Here is a 7,882-nt window from a genome sequence, read left to right on the forward strand (position 1 = left end):
GCAATATTGTATACGACTCGTGCACTTGCGAGTACATTTTAAAACTCACAACAAAACTCCCACCGAATCCCCTGTCTTTGGTCCACACCTGCCAAACAGCAGGCGTCTACAGACCTTAGAGGTCTAGATTGAGCACATGATGGAAACCTTGGAGCTCCTGCTGCAGAGAAGCTTCGAGAACCAGCATTCAGAGAAGGACTCAATGAGCGCTAGGCTACATCCAGGAACATCCAACGAACCTAACGAGCCTCTAGCACCCAGAGAGGATGGTTAAGCAAATGCGCGTATGGACACCTTCCAAGCCAAGTTAGACAGCCTGACCAAGTGAGTGAATGGCTCCTGGTCTGCGAGCCATGATGACTTCTTAGTGATGGACCTGCCATTCACCGAGATGATCATAGAAGCTGATTTACCCGACAAGTTCAAACTACCGCACATGGATTGCTACGACGAGAGCCGTGACCCAGCAGACCATTTTGAAACATATATAGCTCACATGGCATTGTAGGCCTCGTCCTACTCAATCCTTTGCCGAGTGTTTCCCCTCACCCTCAAGGGAGCCGCCAAACGCTAGTTCATCAATCTGTAACCTTGGTAAATAGGGGCCTTTGCTGAACTCAGTAAGAACTTCCTCTCACATTTCATTGGAAATCGCCAGCAGCATATCTGCTAACTATAAAATAGGAGTGCAATGAGTCATTGAAAAGCTACATGGCTCGGTTCAACTACGAAAGCTCACAGTCGATGATCCAAACGAAAGGATAGTCCATCCTGAATTAATGGGAGTAATATGGTCCCATTGTCCCTTCATGGCGACCATAAGCTGCGATCCACCGAGGGATTTAGACGAGCTCATGGCGAGAGCCGAAAGATTCATCAACGGCGAAGAAATTGTAAAGGCCTGCTCAAACCGAAAAACCCCAAAAAAGAAGGAGGGAGAGCCAACGACCAAAGAGGGACGTGCAGTCTCACAGGGCGGACAACCGCTTCAAAGCATATCCAGCGTGTGCACCTTAAGTTATTTAGCTTTGCATGCATATGAGGATTTCTCTGGAGCATTTTTGGTTTGTTCTCTTAAGTTATTTAGCTTCCAAATAATAACTATTCATTGGCACCTTTTTGCCACTCCATGGATATTCGTGCAAATCTGTTTGTCCACAAAACCCACACACGCAGCCACTAAAAATAGGAACACAACATTTTGCACCTCTCATATCTACGCAATACATAAATATGCTCTATGGACATTTTATGACATATGATTGATTTAATTATGCTTCAATTTATTACTTTGTATTTAATTATGCTTCAACCGACCTAAGCAAAGAGGTATCATTAAAGGGGAAGGCAAAATTTTGCATATCTGGCAACTATAACCACTACAGTTAGCTCCACTACAGCAAAACTCCCAAAGATTTATAAAAGGAAACCATTAAAGCATTTGTGGAACAAGCAAAAAAGGAGAACTCTCCAGAAAGAAGGAAGTACAGCTGGAGGACCGAAGGGACGTGCCAACCCGCAAGGCAGAAAATCATGTCACAGCATACCCTGCTCCTCAGTAGAGTAGAACCAGGCAGACCGAACGTTGTCCCAAGTATAACTCTAGGCGAATCGGCCGCAAGGATAATACTGGGCGGACCAGTCACAATAATAACTCCAAGCGGACCATTCAACAGTCCCACAGTCTCTCTCTCCATCCTTAGAAAGAAAAGGAAGCACATCAATGTGTCAAAGGAAACTACACATACGTGAAACCACGCATCGGTGATGAGCCAACATCCCACCCGGGTTGGTAAAGGTATACTCTGTGTTTACAAAATGGTACTCCTTTATGCAACTAGTTAAAATGGTGTCGTGTAGCCATCAACAAATTAAATGCCTCCGTTCAAACAACAGAAAACTAAAAGGTGAACATCCCGCCTAAGCTGGTAGACATATGTGTCGTTTGCTATAAAACACACTTACCTATGCAGTTAGTTAAAACAGTGTTCGGGCAGCCCACATATCTCTCCATATACACCGGTTTCACAATATTCGGACTCTTATGTTAAAATTGAGAAGTCCTCTCTCCTACACACAAACAGAGACACCATCACGTTCAAACTCAAAAGGAGTAGATACAAATATTTGCGGGGGAAGAAATCTCCACATGGGCCATCAAGGGTACACTCCGGCAAACGGTACTCCCTTGCGTAAGAGCTGTAAAAGTCTTACTTACCAAAGTACAAACATATATACATACATACATATATACATACATATATACAAACATATATACATACATGCATACATACATCCAATCATCCATCTATTCATACATGCATCCGCTCATACATTCATCCATACATTTACCTAGGGACTCATGCTCTAAACCTCGTACTACTCAAACAGTGCACGAGTATTCCTACAAACAAAATTGCCATCTTTAGAATAGTGCAAAATTTTCTCGACTTTGGCAGAGCATGCTTGGATCAAATTCAAAGAAATATATACAACATTTGGAAAAACAAAGGTAACATTTCGGGTGTGGATAAAAAAAACTTTATTCCCATTAGACCACCATTGTGACCTAAGGGAATGTCAGGGTACTATTGATACCAAATATTTCCAGAAGCCCAACCAGAGTGCCCACTCCAAATAAAAGGCTCACGGTTCACTAAATCACTAAGGAACTAAGCCCAAGCCCCTGCAATCTGGGCACGATCGCCTAGTCATCGCCTGGTCTGCCCCCAAATCATGCAGTTATGCGTCATCTTATGCTAACTCGATAAATTAGGGAAGTATAATCACTCTCCAACAACTCAAATCAGAGGATAACAAACTAGATCTCCCAAAAGGAGTCTAGATACATGATATTCTCTCCATGCAATCTCCAATATTATCTAGAAGGATAATCCACTCCCATATATCAAGGGAGCACAACCATCATCTAACAAACCAAATCCACGAATAACCAATCAGATATCACTGAAATGTGTCCATGTGCATTAAAAGAGCACCACATAAAAGGAGGAGCCTACCACAACACCAGATACGATAAATTCGTAAATTCTATTCTTGACTATTCTCAATTATTATTATTTCCTTACTCTTATTTTACTCAAGTTCTGACTTAGGCATTGGAGGTGATACGACCGCCACACCCCCCACTTCGCAGTCTACCATTGCTGATCCTTTTTCGTTCTTAGCAAGCTTTGTAATCCAATTGCTACCAAGTGATGTACAAATTTAATTGTATTCGCAAGCACACGAGTCATTTGCAATAAAGTGTGTGCAAGTGCGAGGTCAAACCACAAGGAGTTGTGTTGCAAAAACCAATTTTCTAATTTAAATTAACCCTATTTCAACCTAGTTCCGAATTTTCAAATTGTGTTGTGCAAAATAAAATAAACAAGGTGATTTAAAAACAATTAATGGAAAAGCACAAAGGTTTTCCGAATCCGCCTCACCAAATCACACAACATATTCTTGCATTTTATGCATACATCTGACAAACAATTGGTTTTATACATTGTTAAACATGCATATTAAATCATTCGATGAATCCAACCGTTAAACGAATCACAACGAATATAAAATTGAGATCAAATCATCTACAGTATCCGTAGATCACAATGGATATAAGTCTCATTTAAATCATTCGATGTATCCAAGGATGAAACACAACGAATATAAAACTTTGCATGAATAAAAAAAAAATCATCCACTGTATTCGTAGATCACAATGGATATAAGTCTCAATCAAATGAAATTAATCAAGCAATTGAATTAAATTTGAACAACAATTTTATTAAACATCAAATTGTATACATAAAATGACAAGAACATGAATGTTTATCAATGACGAGGCTTCATCTTCAACCTTAGTTGAAGGTTTTAGCCTCTCAAGATAACAAAAATCATAACAAAATGAATTGACATCATTAAAAGACGTAAAACTTACAATGAAAAATGAAGCAAAGGCTCTAGAACGACAAAAAGGTCGAAATATGGCTCTAAACGGCACCTCCACATTAGAGGTGTCAATACGTATACGATTAGCGGTTACTGGCAATAACCGCTAACCGTAACATCCTTAGCGGTTAGTAGATTTCACTAACCGCAACCGCTAACCGCTAGGGGGTTAGCGGTTAACTACTAACCGCCGGTTAGCGGTTAGTGAAATAGGTAACCGCCCGCTAACCGCTTTTTCAAAATTTGGCTTTTTTTTGGGCCTTTTGGGCTTTTTTACTATTGTAGCATTTTTTACCCTCATTTGTTTTTTGTATTTTTAGTGTCTTCTTAGGCCCAATTGCTATAAAAAGAGCCCATATTGAAAATCAAAAATATTTGACCCCAAATTTACATTTACTTGTACTTTAAAAAAAATCATGAAATATTAAATCATAACCGGTTAACTTTTTTTTTTCAAAAAAAAAAAAAAACACACACACACAACATATAAAAAAATTTCAACACAACATATAAAAGAAGTTCAAATAACACATATGATATATATGATTATATGTTTTATTTCTTATTATATAATCATATGATTTAATGATCAATTCATCATGTGATATAATCATATCAATTATAGTGATAATATTACTAAAATTAGAATGATAATACATTAATAATTCAATTGTGTTTATGTGTAACACATTGTTTAATCCAATGTCAATTACTTAATTTGATATTATACGAATCACATTATCATTGTACATTAATAATATGATTCACTTGAATAAAGTATTTGAATTGTCATTGAATTATATGATTAAGTATTGATATTATACATCTATACTATTCATATGCATATATGTACAATTATAATTTATAACATATATAGACTTTTAAGTTTATAACATACATTAGAGCTAAGTCTCTAGGTACTGAATTGTTGTATTAGTATGAATTGGTATACTTATGACTTATGTCATATTATAATGTATAATTAGAATGATAATACATTAATACTTCAATTGTGGTTACAAGTAACACATTATTGAATCTAATGCCAATTACTTAATTTGATATTATACGAATCACATTATCATTGTACATTAATAATATGATTAACTTGAATAAATTATTTGAATTGTCATTGAATCATATGATTAAGTATTGATGTTATACATTTATATTATTCATATGCATATATGTATAATTATAATTTATAACATATATAGACTTATAAGTTTATAACATACATTGAAACTAAGTCTCTAAATACTTAATTGTTGTATTAGTATGAATTGGTATACTTATGAGTCATGTCATATTATATATGTATAATTTATTATTATATAATCAAATGATTCAATGATCAATTGATCATCTGATATAATCATATAAATTATAAGGATAATATATTAATACTCAAATTGTGATTTAATGATCAAGTGATTATGTTATATATATAAATATTATTATAATTATAATTATAAAAATATATTATATAAAAAGGAGGTTAGTGGTTAATACGGTTAAGTGTTTAGCGATTAGCAGTTATAGTGGTTAGCGGGTGGTTTCTAACCGCCAGCATTGACACCCCTCACTCCACATGTCGGGTTACAAGAAAAATATGCTATAAATAATAAAAAAAAACTAGGGCTTCAGCACTACCAGGTCAGCGTGAGTGCGCTCGATCGCACTCACTATGTGCTCGATCGCACTCAGGTCTTCAGGGCTTTTGCGACGCAGCACTTAAGCGCCCCGTGCTAGGGCTGACGTGGATGTGTGCTCGAGCATGCATAGGCTCAAGTGCAGGCGCACTCGATCGTGGCTCTGTGCACTCGATCGCACTTCCAGGGATCTTTAATATCTTTGCTTATTTCCACCCTCAAACCACAGTTTTCTCTCAACGGTCTGCCACACACCAAAACTAACAAAAAAAGCATCAGAAAATAACAAAGCTAAGAGCTTAACAAATGCAAATTAAGGGGTCCAAATATACAGTATTTGGTACACATCAAATACCCCCAAACTTACATTTTGCTAGTCCCTTAGCAAACAAAATGAAAAACAACAGCAAAACAAGAACATAAGTCCTCTGTCCTGGGAGAAACGATTGCATTTAGCGTATGCAACAAACCTTTTAAACCCTTAGACATCCCTAGAGGACGAGTGAAGTCTTGTGAGGGTTTAACAACAATGATACCCACAAACATTTTAATCACTATGTTGTTGACAAGCAATGACTTCCACACAAACATATGGTTCATACATCATGAGCAAGTTTAACCAAGTGAACACCACAATCATCAGGACATCCAAAAATCATTCAACTCATAGTTGGAAAATTGAGACAACACATGCTCCAATAAGTGCAAAGTGGAAATTAACATAGACTCATGAGGTTTCAATTTTTCCCAAAGCTTGTGCACCTCAAAACTCATAGGAATTCAATCAGATGAAAACAGCCCAAGGCTTTAAATCAAACTGTGCATTATTTGTGTCAGCTGTGCAATGCTTGACTCCCTTAAGCTTCTAATTGACTTATGCAACGAATGTTGAGCCAGGGACTCCCAAACCAGATGGTTTTAGGACACTAGATGTAGAAACATCCCTAAGGCTTAATGACTCAAGTCAAAAAGAGTTACGAAGCCTAACTAGCCATACAATCAATCAACTTGAATTTCTCATCTTTTTATGCGAACACTCATTGCTTAGTGAGGCAAGAAGTCCGGTTACTCAATGAGAAACTCAAGCCAATGATGATTATTATTAAAACTCAAACTCAATTTTTTTTAAAAAAAAAAAAAAAAAAACCAAGGTTTTCATCACCAAATCAACCTACAAATCTCAAAGCACACACTCCTCAAGTCAAATCCCATACCTCACAGACTCTATGCTAATGTGCATGTGAAAAACCATTCAAACAAGTGAAGTCTCTCTAATCCAACACATGAGTCAAACCACTGAGATTTCTAATGATATGCAATGTTCAAACAAGTTAAACACACCAATGATATGCAATCCATAGTTATGATGTAACTCATGCTCAATAAACAACATAACACAAATTTTTATTTTTATTTTAACATACAAAACAACAAGAATAATCAAAGAAAAAGACAGAAATGTCTACCCCACCCCCAAACTAAAATGGCACATTGTCCCCAATGTGTCTAGAAATACAATACCAGATGGGCTGTGCAAGTCGGGTGTACATAGGAGAATGCTCCCCCAAACTTGAATGGCAGACACTTCACCTGAAAAACACAACAAGAACAAAAACAAAACGGACAAACAAGATCAAATGACAAGGAAAATAATGAGGTTGCCTCCCACAAGCGCTAAGTTTAAGTCTTCAGCCAAACTCTCCACAATAGACGACAATCAATCTGAATAATTCGGATCCTCCAACAATGTCGTGTCAATCTCCGTACTCCTCAACTCCAAGAATGGTTTTAATCTCTGTCCATTCACCTTGAAGGTGTTACCATTCTTTGGATCCTCAATCTTGATGGCCCCATGAGGAAAAACTAACCGAATAATAAATGGGCATGTCCATCGAGATTTCAGCTTGCCAGGGAAAAGATGCAGCCGTGAATCATAAAGAAGGACTTTCTGACCAAGCTCAAAAGATCGTCTCAAAATGCTCTGGTCATGAGCCTTCTTTATCTGTGCCTTGTACATCCTTGCACAATCATAAGCATCATTCCGCAGCTCCTCTAATTCATTGAGTTGGAGCTTCCTTTGTAAGCCAGCCTTCAAAAGATTGAAGTTCAGCTGCTTGATGGCCCAATTGCTCTATGCTCCAACTCCATGGGAAGATGACATGCCTTCCCATACACAAGCCATTAGGGTGACATCCCAATCAGGGTCTTGAAAGCTGTCTGATATGCCGACTGTGCATCACTCAATCTCAAAGACCAATCTTTTCTATTAGGGTTCA

This window comes from Corylus avellana, chromosome ca2 (genome assembly GCF_901000735.1).
Source record: "Corylus avellana chromosome ca2, CavTom2PMs-1.0".
Lineage (NCBI taxonomy): Eukaryota > Viridiplantae > Streptophyta > Magnoliopsida > Fagales > Betulaceae > Corylus > Corylus avellana.